Genomic DNA, 15,180 nt, shown 5'->3' with positions numbered 1-15,180 from the left:
CAGGAAGCTCAGCAGTCCTTGATGTCCAATACAAGAGAAACTACTGGCCTTTTTCATTTCACGTTGCTTGGGCCACCATGGCAGGAAAGTCTGTGGTGTGTGGGCATCCAGCGGTCCATCATCAGTGGTCCTCTTAATGGAAGGAAGATCTAGCAGCAGAAATGATGCTTGCAGAGGGAGAAGATGCGTAGAGAAACCGTGCAGGAATCACATGTGTCTGGAAGAAAGCACGTCCACACCAGTTCATTAAAACAGAAAGTTTCTTTTATGGGAACACACATACTAGAAATGGAAAAAATCAATGGGCTAATCTAATCTGTTTCAACCAAAAAATGAGATACATTGCCACTTTTATCATCTTTTAACATCTTTTTTCATCTTTTATCATCTATTTTATCATCTATTTATCATCTATTAAACCAACACAACATTTGATCTTACCACATATTTAACAAGAAGGTTAATCTATCCAGGAAAAAATGGCACTCGGCAATGAGTAGTGTCCCCTATGTTTAAACAGAGATAGTCCAGTCTCACAAAAGACTTAATATTGAGCCACGGGTCGTAGAAGGAACAGCTTTGTTAAGGGTGTAGATAGGCATCGTACAAAGAGGACAGATATTTTCAGAGCCGCTATCTGATGAGGAATGACAGGGCATACATCTCTCCCTAAGCTTTTCCCAGTCACATTTTTTTATTAAATCATAGTCAATATGTTACAAGTCCAAGCACACCCTGTACTTTACTTTTTCTGCCTCAAAAGGCAAGAGTGTGTATCAGAAAGATGAGCAGACAACCTGTCTCTGTCACGACTCTGAAGTCCGTGGAGCTCAGGAGGTGCGAGATTGGGAGACCCTGAGGGACTTCAGGGGTTAACCAGACCTGAAACCAAAGGTCCCTTGAAACCGAGGGGCCAGGGAGTTACTCTGCCACCCCGCTCAAGGGCAGCCAAGCTGCAGCCATGTCTCAGGAGCTGAGGTGAAGAGGTGTGGTGAGGAGGTGAATACGAATGACAGATGAAGTGTGATCAGAAGTATCCACATAAAGAAAGGCTCGTGCTGGTTTCTTGTGTTTCTTAGGGTGTTCGGTGGTAGAAAGCAACCGAGTTTGTGCAGGGAATGATTTAGATCCTTTACTGCTCTGGCTGTGACAGCTGCATAACTGCATTATTTTCTTTTGCCTGCTGCAGCTACTGTTACCAGATGGTGAGGAAAAAAAAAAAAAAAAGATGATAGGGACCTTCTATATAAAGTGCTCTGATGAGCCACAGGTTTTTGTCATGGCCACAGGGCACACTGCAAAACACAGAGAACGAGAGACAATCCACCAGTAGAAGCCCATACGCTCACTGTGTATGCTAGCAAACAAAGTTCATCCTCAGCATTGGGTAAGATGGGAAAAAGCAAGGAATCCTGAAATCCCATAGGGAAATTTCTTAGGGGAAATTCTGGAGTGGAAAAATTCACCTTTACCAAAAATGCAATCACTTTCACCTGCAGAATCTAAGTCAAAGGGAAGAAATATTTGGTGGCTGTTGAAAACTCTTCCAGTTCACCCATAAAGGACGTCTTAAGACAACTTCTTCTCCACCACAACCACAGAGAAGAAGTTCTCTCAAGGTTGATGCTAGTTGGAATGAAAATAGCCTTTGAACTTGGAGCAGACGGGTGTCACAGGGGCCCTTTCTGGTGGGTGCTGTCCCCTGCCTTCTGCCAGGTCTGCGTGGTGCAGCAGCGAGTGGCACTGCAGCTGCCAGAACTGCAGGGACGTGGGACCTGTTGTGGGAGCTGCAGGATTTGAACAGCTCTTGGGGTCTTGGAAGCTAGTTTACCCGCTATGACTTAAAATAAATAAAACCAGGCTAGAGCAGCTGCAGTAGACAGATTCCCATCTACCTCACATCCAAATGGCAGATGCGTGGAGTGCAAACACAGCATTAACGCACTGAGCTGCCTGTCTGGGCTAGCAAAGGTAACACTGTCTTTCCACCAACCCTGATACCTGCCTTCCCTCCCCAATTTCTGATTCCCCTGTGTAGAATTTGCCAGAAGCAAAGCAGCCAAACTTTCTGCCTTTGCCACCAAAGCAAGTGGGAAAAGGGAGAAAGAGTCTCACCCTTGGAGACGTGCAAAAGCCGTCTGGACACCATCCTGGGCAACTGGCCCTAGGTGGCCCTGCTTGAGCAGGGGGGGTTGGACCAGATGACTTCCAGAGGTCACTCCCAACTTCCAACAAAGCAGCCTCACACTGTGCAGTTACGTGGGACCTTCATTGCCATCAGCTTGCTACAAATCCGAACAAGCCACAAGCCGGTCAGGTAGGACACGCTGCAGTTCCACAGCAGAATGTTTTCTTGATTTGAAGTTTGAAACCTTTTGATTTTAAGTTTGAAACTGCCTCTCCATCCAAAGAACACTACCAGGGCCCTTTCTGTGAACACTAAGTTGCTGCCACCCTCCCCAGATTTCAACCTCCACGCACGCATTCTCCAGATCTCTTTGTCAGACTGCAACCGTGTGCAAATCCAGAATGCATCAGTTCGAGGTCTTTTTTTTTTAAATAAAATTCTAGTCTGTTTTTATTGATGATGGCTTTTTGTTTTTTTAAGGTGTGGGGCTAAGGGACTGAATCAAATGAATGTAACTAAACAAAAACAAACAAAAAAGCCTATTCTCAGGGCCAGTGAGTTGCAAATAATTTTTAAAATGCCTGTAATTACATCATCTCAATAAAAAAAAATTTAATATAAAAGTGGGAATGCCAAATTTTGTTGGTGCAATCATTGCTACAAGGTCCTTTCTTTTTAAAAACTATGGTACCCAAGTATCTACAGCACATAGAAGCTGTTTTCAATCAGGAAAAGAAACCTGCAGGCTTCCCATGCCCAAACAGGTATGAACAGTGCCTGGATCTTCCCTGGGAAGTTGTTTGGAAAAGTTAAGGCTGTCCCTTGGAGTTGTTACTTTGCTGCCTGCCCTGAGAGCTGAGCAGAGTGCCCCACTAGTGCCTAGATGGGTGTACCTCGTTCTCCTTCCTTCTCTTGGAGAGGATATAGAAGGGAAAACCAAAAATGAGGTGGCACAATGATTTGCATCTTCTTTAAATTGTTTGGATCCCAGCGATGGCTCAGGATGACCCCATGATAATCTGGTTATCTCTGGGTTATCCACTCAGCTGGCCCTTGCTCAGTTTTTGTTCTTGGTTTTCTTTCACTGTTGTTTTTAAGCCACAAGCAAAGGACTAAGCACTAAACAAACCCCTCTCTCAACCAAGACAGCAAGCAAGAAGGAAACAAAGTGTGCTGCTCCCTAATTCAATCCCTTCAGGCCATTTCCCTTCATTTTAGAAGAGGAAATAGATGTATCCTACACCCTCTCACAGCTTTCTGTGCACTCTGAACAACAGCAAACGCTGCAGGTTGAAGGTGTACAGAGGAAGTCCTTGGTGGTTTTGGCTATCGCTCCAGTGAGGGTTAGTCTCAGCTCAAGAACTAGTCTTGAGCCCAGAGAGACGTTAGAGAACAACATCCTTTGGAGGCTGCAGGACAGAAGAGGCCCAGCAGTGCGTGCCCAATCCATCTTCCTCTCCCATTTTCAAAATGAATTCAGCTGTAAAGGAATGCTACCAGGCCAACACCAGCACGGGGATCGTGGATGACGCACACATTTACAGACTACGGCTACCACGGGCACGATGGTGCCTGCTGCCTCCGTAACACTGCCCAGCGCTGACCAGGAGAGATGGCAAAGGGTTTGCAAGGGTGTCAAAGGGTTTGCAAGGGTGTCAAAGAGGACCTCAATGACTGGCCACGCACCCCCAGGACTTAGAAAGGCTGCCGGTGAGGAGCTGACAGCAGCATTTTTTAATTACGTAGAAACCCATTTTAAAGTAATACTTAGCAGGAAGGTTTTCATTTCTCCCAGATGATTCTACCTATGAGGCATGAGCAAACAAACTAGCACATGCCTTTTTTCCCCTCAAAGACTTATACTGATTCAGACAATCCTGACTTCAGTTTGAAACCCAAGCAGCTTCCCAGCAATGCAGAAAGAGCCACCTATGAAAGGTGTGAGGCCACACAGAGAGGATGCCCTACCATGGTATGAAGCCAAAACCCAAGCATGCTTCATTAATCACCTGAAAGAAAGGACTGGTGTGTCGGTGTAAATTTTCTAATAGCACAGGGCCAGGTGGAGCTACCACAGCTCTCTCCGTACTGGATTCCCATCCACCCAGGTATCTGCCAGCTACACTGGATTCACCCTGGGTATCCCCTTGCCCAGTTTTGCTGCAGACAGCAGCATTCCTTCTTGCCCCATGCAAAGCCCAGCAGAACTGGAAGCCATGCCAAATTATACCCACGTGATAGGAGAATGGTGCCCTAATTCATGAGCTTTTTCAGAAGAAACAGCTAAACACACACTGCCATCCCACCAGGCCCAGCAAGGAGGAGGAGGCTGGCGAGGGAGGAAGGAAAGGGATGTAGCTCTGTTCAAGCTTTCCCCTCACTGGACAGTCTCCTAAGAGCCCAGAAGAAAGTCGGGTGATGCTGGAGGATGAGCTTCCCAGCACCTACTTCTAAAAGAGGCAAGGACATGAGGTGCCAAGAAATCAATGTCAGGGCTGCTGCAACTCCAGCACAAAATGTAAGACAGGACTGTGCCCACTGATGAACAAAATCACATCAGTTTCTTCATTCTAGATGTTCCTATGTGTTTCCCCCAACCAACTCAAAAATTATGTGTCATTTTGCAGCCAAGGCAGAAAAAGAGCGGCAAGAGCCTGTCTTCCTACCTTCATCCCTCCAGTCCGTGCTTTCCTCACCTTGCTGCCTTAAGAAAAGGGGAGCAGGGTGTGGGTGCTCAGCAGGCAGCTGCCCCCTACACGCCCCCTACACGGAGAGACGTCAGCAGCGCAGGCCTTGCTGCTGAGCACACAGGGACCTGCCGCCCACCAGCCCCCTCGCTCAGCCCGAGCTGGCTCCAACGGTGGCCATGTCACCAGGGAATGAAACGGCCTTTTTCCTCATCCCCTGTGGCAGTAATGTTGTATCCCTGCTGTAACAGTCCTCATTTGCTCAAAAGGACAGCATTAACAGTGCTTAATGACCATGTTCCACGGTTGATCATCATAAGCCGAGCAACCTGTTTGCTTATTGACCGGCCCTCCACCAGCCAAGTGCCCCTGGTTAGACTGGAAGGGTAAAGCTTAGGTTGTGTGTAATGGTTCCCTCTGCAGGACACCAATTTCTTCCTGTGAATCTTGTCAGACTGAGGCAGGCTAAACATACAAATGGCAAAAAAAAAAATAATCTGGCAATTCCTATAGAGAATTGGAGCGGTGCAGACGTTTACTTCAATGTTGTCCATTTATCAACAAAAGTAAGTGCGTGCATCTCTGCCAGCCTCAGTAGAGCATCAGGTATATTCCAGCACAGACACCAGGCTGAGATACCAATTTAACACCAGGCAGACCCTCTTTCTGTGACTGCACTGAGCTGGCTCCTTCAAACTACAACCAACATTTAGGGGGGGAAAAAAGAAAACAAAGAAAACACAGAGCCCTCCTGTAAGACAATAGAGGTCATTATGACTGATATGATCAGTTGTAAAACCTGCAGGGACACATCAATCTCTTTGCCTCCTGCAAACACCTGTGCATAAAGTTTCTCAGCATCTCAAAGTGCTGGAGAACAGCCGCAACAGGAAGAACGATAACTGTTCAGGAATTAGAATTGATCTCCTACCGCCTGATAAACACTGTTAGCCTGGGGTTATTGAGTTGAAGCCAAGCTCTGCTAAATGGACAAAGTTCTCAAGCCAACCCTTCCTGGTGTTTGACAAGGCAAAGGGAAGGAACTGGAGTGAAGACAGCTCAGACAAAGCAGGTATTGTTTCCTGTGGGCTCCATAAAGATGTGAGCACATGACCCATCAGAAGAAAGAGAGGAAAAGAAGCAGGGATGGCATGAAAGCTGAGGCAAGTAAAGAGTCAGTTTGGATGATCACAAAGATGAAAGCTGGGAGTGTTCACCACATGCCTTCCCAAGGGCAGGGCCAAGGTCAGTAACTTTGGCTTGGCTAGTGCATGCTTGCAGGATATGAACCAGTCTTGATTCAAAGACCTGCAGAATGAGGACTCCACCTCCTCTGTACCAAAGGTTAATCATCCCCTGATTAAAATCTGTCCCTTCCTTTCCATTTAACTGTATCTTAACTCCACTCCCAATCATTAGGTCTCACTATGCTTTTCTTCACTAAATTCTGTGAATTCTGTATTCCCACCCATACACGAAGATCCTTACCGACTGCAATCAGTGCGACTCACACTATTCTTGGTTTTCCAACTAAACAAGCAGAATGCAAGGCAGGAACTGAAGCTCTGTTGTACAACAGCTTCCTGGAGGGGCTGCTCCCAGCTCGGAATGCTTGCAGGGTGCAGCCACCCTTGTTTCTTGGGGTGCTGTCTGGGCCGCTCCTGCAGGAAAGGCTCCAGAGAGCACGTCAGCCTCTTGGGAACTGGCTGATGTGAAACAGAAAGGGGAAAGGGAGAAACCCACATCGAGGAGCCATTTCAGTCCCATGAGAGCCCAGGCAACCCAACAACCATGCTTCTTCCAACCCTCCAGCTAGGGTACAAGGCTTTGTCCCTGCCTGGGAATGACCCTGGGGAGATTGCCTGCAAATACAGTAGCAAATACATCAGCAAAAGAGGTTGCCTGTTTCCTTATTTCTTTTCAAAATGTTCTTAGTATTGGTGAATGCTCTCGGGAACAGGCTGTCTCACAGATGAAGGTTTTTCCTCTTCACATGCCTCCCCGGCTCACATCCCAGTTCACTCCTAAAAATTCAGTGGAATCAGCAAGCAAGAATAATTAACAGGCAACCGAATGTCACACGGCCAGGACTTCACCCAGCATTTGATTCACATAGTCCAACCCACTGCTGAAATTTCCTCAACATTACACAGAACAGGAGGAAAACAGGCCAGACAGATCTGCAGTTCCAGCGCTAACAATTTCATGCATGAAGTGACACCTTTGCTCTGCTAAAGCCAGTGGAAATTAGGGCTGTATAAAATCTGTGCAACACAGAGAGCTGAACAGTGTCCACCAAAAATATCCTACCCAGGAAAAATTGAGGGTTTGCTACAAAATAAAACTTAGCCCCCACAGCAGCTTCCTCAACCAAGCCAGTTCCCACCCTGAAGTGAAAAAGATAATTTGTTTGGATGGGAGTTTGCAGAGATCTGGATTCACTGCTGACATCCATCAGCTCCCAAGACAGATGATCTGACAGCACAAAATCAACCTCAGACCCAGTTATCAAGGACTTAGGTGCCCAGGGTTGTCAAGTCATGTGTTTTCCAATTAGAAGACTTTCATTAGAAATGTTTTCACACCAAAAGAGAAGTCTGGTGTACAAAAAAGAAACGCTTCATAAAATTAAGCCAAGCCATCTCAAGACGTAAGAACATACGGCCCAATTTCCAAAAGGACCAATTAACCCACACTTTTTGCTGAAGTCAACAGAAACCACTGGTTTTGCATTTAGAAATTGGACTGCTCCTTTAGGCTCCTACATCCATTAGGGTACGTTATTGAGGGTACCTTGCATTGCTCTTTCCAAACAGCTCAGATCCAGCAGCTTTGCAGAGTTTTCCTTGCCTAATGCCAAGGCCCCGCCACGTCTGCGTGCTCAGCCAGCCTCTTCGCTGCCCTGCACCCCACCTTTGCAAGAGCCTGGCTTAGGGAGCGGTGCTCAGCGGTGGACAAGGGACTGGGCAAGTGACACCCCTTGGAAAACTTCAGTGAAAGGGCTGGTCTCCATGGAGGGAGGGCAGGAGCAAAACACAAATGTCATTTGAGATACCCAAGACATCTGCACAGGCCTGGTGGGACACGCTGGAGACACGCATCTGGTTTCCCAAACAGAATCACAGAATCATCAAGGATGGAAAAGACCTTGAAGATCCTCCAGTCCAACCATTAACATCACACTGACCATTCTCAACTCCACCACATTCCTCAGCGCTGGGTCAACCCGACTCTTCAACCCCTCCAGGGATGGGGACTCCCCCCCTGCCCTGGGCAGCCTATTCCAACGCCCAACAACCCCTTCTGCAAAGAAATACTTCCTAAGAGCCAGTCTGACCCTGCCCTGGCGCAGCTTGAGGCCATTCCCTCTTGTCCTGGCGTTTGTTCCTTGGCTCAAGAGACTCATCCCCCCTCTCTGCACCCTCCTTTCAGGGAGTTGTAGAGGGCCATGAGGTCTCCCCTCAGCCTCCTCTTCTCCACACTAAACCCCCCCAGTTCCCTCAGCCGCTCCCCATCAGACCTGTGCTCCAGACCCTGCACCAGCTCCGTTGCCCTTCTCTGGACACGCTCGAGTCATTCAATGGCCTTTTTGGAGTGAGGGGCCCAAAACTGAACCCAGTCATCGAGGTGCGGCCTCACCAGTGCCGAGTCCAGGGGTAAGATCCCTTCCCTGTCCCTGCTGGCCACGCTATTGCTGATACAAGCCAGGATACCATTTGCCTTCTTGGCGATCTGGGCACACTGCTGGCTCATGTTCAGCCGGCTGGCAATCAACACCCTTCAACAAATGCTTCTGCTTTGGGAAGTGCAGTGACAGAGACTCACTGGCAAGGGAGGATAAAGCCACCATTTTACCTTCACGGCAGGTGACCTGATAGAGACCTTTTCAGGGATGAACTCAACTTTCGTGCTCCAGACCACCAGCAAAAGGGGTGGGGGGGGGGGGGGGGGGGGGTGTCCCCTAAGTGCAGCATCTGTGGCCAAAGCAGACGTGCGCAGCATGGGAAGGGACAGAGGGAGAGATGCCCGGTCCCTGCTGAAAAGCAAACAACAGAGCACAGCTACGGGTGTGAGAGGCCGATTGCAAAAGCATAAATATTTATCCAAGAGAATTTTAGAAAGAAGGAAACATTTTTCATTTGGTTGTAAGTCTTTCAGGAAATTATTCATTTTTCCAATGAAAACATTTTCTTTCAATTCAAAACAACTGTTTTTCTCCCGGCTTTTGTTTACAAAAAAAGGAAGAGTTTCAGCTCTGCCCTTTTTCATCCGTCCTCCACAAAATGTCAACCAAGGCTCACGTCTTGGGTTGAGAAGTCATTTTTTGGAAAGAAAAAGGAAAGTGTTGTGAGGCTTTGCTCAGCAGCTGTGGCTGCTGCTGCAGAGGGGAGGGCAGAGCGATCCTGCTCCCCTCCACCTGTTGGAGATGGGCACCAGGTTATTTGTAATGAGCTCGTTAGAGCCTAAGGCTGACTGCCAGAAAAGTAAAGGGGAAAAACAATTGATTCACCTCTTCAAGAGCCATTTAAGCAGTCCTAGGCAGAAAATGAGCATCTTCTGTCTCTAGTTCACTCCTACTTTTTCCACCTTGATACTTTTTATGTAAGAAAGACAGATGACTCCTGTGGGTCCCAGCCACATGGGGTCTATATGCAATGAGTGAGCAATTTCCAGTCCACAAAATAACTGCCCTGTTGTCTTTTTATCTCCTGTTTCATAGCAGTGTTGCCAGCTTCCCTAGAAAGGCACAAAAAAAATTCACAGCCCTTGTGCTATGACTGAGGGCTATTAACCCAGTCTATCGCTAAGCCCAGCTTCCCCAAGGAGTTTGTTCCTCAGAGGTGACATCTGCCCCCACCCTCCACCGGGACTCAAACCAAGAGGTGTTACCTCCGGCTTCACAGATTATATCAGCTGCTGTGGTCATAACATGAACAATCAAGTGAACTATTTGGTTGTAATTTAAATCTTATGAATGCTGAAACAGAACATAATTGAATATAAATCACAGGCCATGGACACAGAAACTGTCCCTGAGCTTGTAGGCCACCTTTGGCATCTGCAGAAATTAAGTGTCTTAACGTGCAACCAAATTGGGAACATAACGCGGTAAATCCATCTGAATACAGGAATGGATGTGCCTGTGTGGGAAAGAAGAGGTGTCAGCCCACCGACAAGCATGAGTTGTTACAAACCAGCAGGAGACAACATGCTGCTTCCAGGAGCAGCTGCAGAAACCAGAGGCACACACAGCTGCAACTGAGGCTAACAAGGGGAAAAAAAGGACAAAAATACAGTAGAGAAACAGCTTCCCAGCTCTGACCGCTCCTGTGACCTGTCCTCTGGAGCAGCCAACACAACCTGGCTTACCCTAATTGACAGCAAGAAGCCTCTCTCCCACATTTTCAGCCACAAATGTTAGTCTGGTAAACCCAGGTCCTTCCCACGTGTTCCCACCACCCTCCCGGTGCACGGACCAGCCCTATGCACACTGACCTAGGCGAAAATAACCTGGACAGAAAAGAAGGGGCTGGTTTTCAGCTGCTTCAGCTCCACGATCATCTGACTCACCGCCCAACTGTGCAAACAGTGACGCTGCTGCAAGATGGACAGCGAGAACCTACATCCCAAACTGAGGAGAGGAAAAGACTCTGTCTTTTTAAAGTCTGTTTAAAGCAATTAGGAAACCACAGCCCAGCTATCTCCCCACTTGGGCCAGCTCTCTGTAGCCATCTGCTTCCCGTGGAGCTCCATGCTGCCATTTTCTTTGTGTTTTCTGTCATCTAACCACCTGTCCCTACCCAACACAGCTCCACGGTGACTCACTTTCATAGAATCATAGAATCACAGAATCACAGAATCATTCAGGTTGGAGGAGACCCTTGGGATCATCGAGTCCAACCATCAGCCCTACTCTACAAAGTTCTCCCCTACACCACATCCCCCAACATCTCATCTAAACGACCCTTAAACACATCCAGGGATGGTGACTCCACCACCTCCCTGGGCAGCCTATTCCACTGTCTAACCAACCCTTTCGAGCAAAACAGGCTGGAAAAGTGAATTCCTGGGGCATGGTGCAGTCTTTGCGCACTGCAGAACGGCAGAGCTAGAGGCTGTCCCGCTATCTCAGCAGGTGCAGGCAGCTGGTTGATGTGCTTCAAAAGAGCTCATATGTGCGCAGCTCTCCGAGGCTTTCAGCTGCAGCCCTCACCGTTTATTTTCTCCCTTTCAGTTATGCCCCCTCACAATTGTTCTCTGGAACCATCTGCGAGCGGCCAACAAACCCAACAGGTCTGCTTCAAAAGAGCCTATAGCTCCTCTGTCTGGGGTTTAATGCCTTTCGTGGCCGGACAGAGGAACAAGAGAGGGGCAGAGGAACACCGAAGACACAAGCAGCAGAACGGGGCACCCCCATGGTTTGTACGGGAAGCCCCAGTTCCCATGGCTGGACCCTGCTGCCTTTCACAGGCGCTGCCCCTTTACTCACCAGGGAGCACCACGTCTCCCCACACCGTTGCCCTCCACCGGCGGTCTCCTGTGGCAAGACCACCCTACATGTAGGCTTTAGAGAAAAGCCCCATCCTTTCCAAGATAAAAATCCGCCAGAAAGAGAGTTCACTTCAGTACAAGTTACATCTGATTATCCAAAACACATCACAGTCTCCCGGCTGCTTCCTTGGCACTGCAACACGCACTTCCAGCACCCTCCAAAAACCAGCCCTTTCGTCTTGGATAAGGAGTTGGCCACAGAAGTAACCACCTCCACACAAGATTGCTGTAATTCCCAGGCTCTGAAATCCGCAGGAGATTCACTTGCCAGCTCCCACCACTATTTTGATCTTTGCAGCCTCAGTGAGATGAGCTGGGGGAAGGTGATGGGTGTTGCAAGCTAGACGGGTGTTGCTCTGCTCACAGCAGCAGCGGGTACTTTCCTAATGTCCCCAATTGCCCCTGAGCAATTCCCTCTCCCCTTGAACCCTTCTGGTCCTTTGCTGCATGGTGAAGTCCAAGAAAAACACCGAGGGGATTTTGGGGGGTTCAATTCTGTTGTTTAGCATCATGTGAGGAGCTCCCGTTGCCGCAGCCTCGTGTGGCAGCTGCCTCCAGAAATCCCCTACGCATGACCACGTGCTCGTGCAGGCAGCACGCAGGCAGCAGAGCTGAGCCCTCTGGCGTGAGCATTTCTGCGGGTGTGCACCCCAGCACCTCTTGGATTTGACTTATTCAAGCACATGATTAATCACTTTTCCAAGCCAACAGTGCAACCAGATAGTCCTGGCTCCTGGTCCCTCCTCTCTGTTTCGTCCCCTAAACGTATCATGTTCATTAGTTTAATTTAACCCTGCAGACTGATCAGGGGGTTTTTGCACCTTTGCACAGATATTACACTAGGTGTGCAGACCTTTGCTTGCATTTATAGTCAACAACTTCAGTCTCCCCTTCTGAGACCTACAGAAAAGCACAAGCACTTGCCAAAGACAAATTGTTTTCATTCTCTTCCCTCCCCCCTACAAGGAGGTGAGAAGGATATTGCAATAGGTGTTGTACTCCCCACCCACATTTTTTCTGACTGCCAAATACATTGCATCAGGAACAATTAGAAAATTTTTCTTTGTGTGGGCCCTTAGACTATGTATATAAAATGCAGAAACATTTTTTGTCTTAAAAAACAAACCAAAAAACACCTCCCGCATGATCTTTGGACTAGCTTTCAGGGAACCGGTTCAGCTGATAGGGAGAGGAACTGTACTAGTGGGATCCCTACAGCCACTGATGCTGAGCTGATCTCCCAGCCTTAAGAAGGGAGAACTGGATGCTCAGGGGCTGTTTATTCCATCAATGAGAAAAAGATACAAGGAGAAAGAGCTTTTTGAAAGTTACAGCTGCACTCACTCACTGCAGAAGGAGATTGGAGAAAACACAGCCTAGGTCTGCAACGACTTCTGCTTCTGCCGACGCTGGCGTGTGGTTCCCCAAAGTACCTTCCCAGGAAGCAGGGCCCTGTAACTCAGTGTGATAAACTGGCACAGCAAGAATGAAACCAGATTGACATTCATCAAACACCTGACCCAAGATGGGAACTGCAACAACCATTACTGCCATTGCACACAGAAGCACAAAAAGAATCACAGAATCCCAGAATCATCTCGGTTGGAAAAGACCTTGAAGCTCCTCCAGTCCAACCATTAACCCCACACTGACCGTTCCCAACTCCACCAGATCCCTCAGCGCTGGGTCAACCCGACTCTTCAACCCCTCCAGGGATGGGGACTCCACCCCTGCCCTGGGCAGCCCATTCCAACGCCCAACAACCCCTTCTGCAAAGAAATACTTCCTAAGAGCCAGTCTGACCCTGCTCTGGCGCAGCTTGAGGCCATTCCCTCTTGTCCTATCACTTGATCCTTGGCTCAAGAGACTCATCCCCCCTCTCTGCACCCTCCTTTCAGGGAGTTGTAGAGGGCCATGGGGTCTCCCCTCAGCCTCTCTTCTCCAGACTAAACCCCTCCAGTTCCCTCAGCCGCTCCCCATCAGACCTGTGCTCCAGACCCTGCACCAGCTCCGTTGCCCTTCTCTGGACACGCTCGAGTCATTCAATGGCCTTTTCGGAGTGAGGGGCCCAAAACTGAACACACCAAACGTCAGCAGACGTCAGCATGAGAGCCCAGCTAAGATCCGTGCGTGGCACTTGTCAGACAGACTGAAGGCAGTAAGTGACAGTTCATCTCCAGACATTCAGGCAGGTGCAGGCAGAGCCCTTCCAAAGCAACATCCTTGGCTAGAAGAGGTGCTTCATCTGCGAGCTGAGTTGTGTCTTGGGATGCGTGTTCCAGACAAAGAGTGCCTGCATAATCCTCCATAACCAGTTGCAGCAAATATTTCAAACAGTAGCTTAATTTTGTTTCATGCTGTCACTCTTTAATACTGGGTATTACTCGGACCTGTCCTGCACACCTACATAAAGCATACTCTAGCTCCCACTGCTACCCTGTCCACAGACCTCAGAACTTCCCAGGAGTTTCAGTTACCAGTAGCTGAACTGCAGGGCTGGAAGTTCATACTCTTGGGGTCTAACTGGAGTCAGTAACTCCGGTGGCATGGGGCCGCGGGCTGGGTGCGGACTGCCAGGGACTGCCAGGGGAGTGGGATGCATTGGCTAGGTCCAGCTGGAGGTGAGGCCAGAGAAGCAACGTTTAGTCTCAGCTCTGCATCCAGGACCCCCCAGGAAGGAGATTTGCATCTGGTGTCCTGACTGAAGTCAGGTTTTGTTCAGGATCAAACATGTGCGAGATCTTTGTCCCAGAGCTACAGCTGTGATGAGGTGGAGCTGAACTGGGCAAAAGCCCTCACTCGCTGCTCGTGGTGCCTCCACTTCCAGCCCCCAGCCCAGGGCTGAGCCCAGCAGCCTTCACCCTTGAGCTGCCCTCCCTGCACCAGATCATCCCCACCTTGCCAAGGGGGCTCTAGGGTCCTGCACCTCGCCAGCTCCAACGTACCCCCACCCAGCACTGCTGGCGGCAGCAGCGGCGGCTCCAGCGAGCAGCAGACGCCCGTCTATCAGAGCGGGTTATCACTTCCCTCTGACACAAAGTAAAATGCTCCCCACCTTGCTGCCAGCAACCCCAACCACATCACAAACAAGGAGGAATCTACAGAAGTATTCAAAACATCTGGATGTTGTGCCACCACAGCAATTAAATCCACGCTCACTTTCTCACACAGCGCCTGGAGGGAAACCGACTGCACAGCGGGGCAGAGGAGGACATGCCGTGGTAATCTCGGCTTCCTCATAGCCCAGCTCCATGTTGCAACCTCTGAAACCATCCTGAGCAGCAGGCCTTGCCCCAGGAGCCCAGTCAACCCTCTCTGGGGTGGGTTCCCTCTCTTTGGAGGAGAAGCCACGCCAGAAAGGCCTCCGCACCCATGAGGGACTGCAATGCCCAGGGCTGCGCCTCCTTTAGCTGCTTTTTTGGAGGTAGAGTGGCGGCTGAGCGAGGGTGGGGAAGAGGAACGTCCTCCTGGGCACAGCCAGCAGGTTGGTACTTTCAGAGAGGACTGTGCCACGCCAGGCTCCTCTCCCCTGCCTCGCTGAGCCCCCGGCTCCAGAACTGTGGCTGCTGCCTCAAGGAGGCACGGGGAGACATCCCACCCTGGGCGAGCGAGGACATCGGTGCAGCTGAGGTACTTCGAGCACTCTCCCCCTCGCAGCCTGCCAGAACAGGTTCCATCAGCTCCTTCCTTCCTTGTGCACACCGCAGAGCGGGGCTCTCCCAGCCGCCCCGCCTGGGGCCAGGGGGTACCTGCGTGCCAGTGGCACCCCCCATGGAAAGCTTCCCATGGATTTTGTTTCCATCAGAAAAAAAG

General features: G+C 49.5%; 1 long non-coding RNA gene across 2 annotated transcripts in view; it reads right to left on the bottom strand.

Annotated features, from left to right (window-relative positions):
• LOC141944845 (uncharacterized) overlaps positions 1-15,180 on the bottom strand; it is a 40,511-nt gene continuing 25,331 nt past the window's right edge. For both annotated transcript variants that reach the window (XR_012629344.1, XR_012629342.1), the window contains one exon: positions 1-217. This is a non-coding gene — a long non-coding RNA (uncharacterized LOC141944845). The remainder of the gene's footprint in view (positions 218-15,180) is intronic.

This window comes from Strix uralensis, chromosome 5 (assembly GCF_047716275.1).
Source record: "Strix uralensis isolate ZFMK-TIS-50842 chromosome 5, bStrUra1, whole genome shotgun sequence".
NCBI classification, from domain to species: Eukaryota; Metazoa; Chordata; class Aves; order Strigiformes; family Strigidae; genus Strix; species Strix uralensis.
This window is presented reverse-complemented; position numbering and strand designations above follow the sequence as displayed.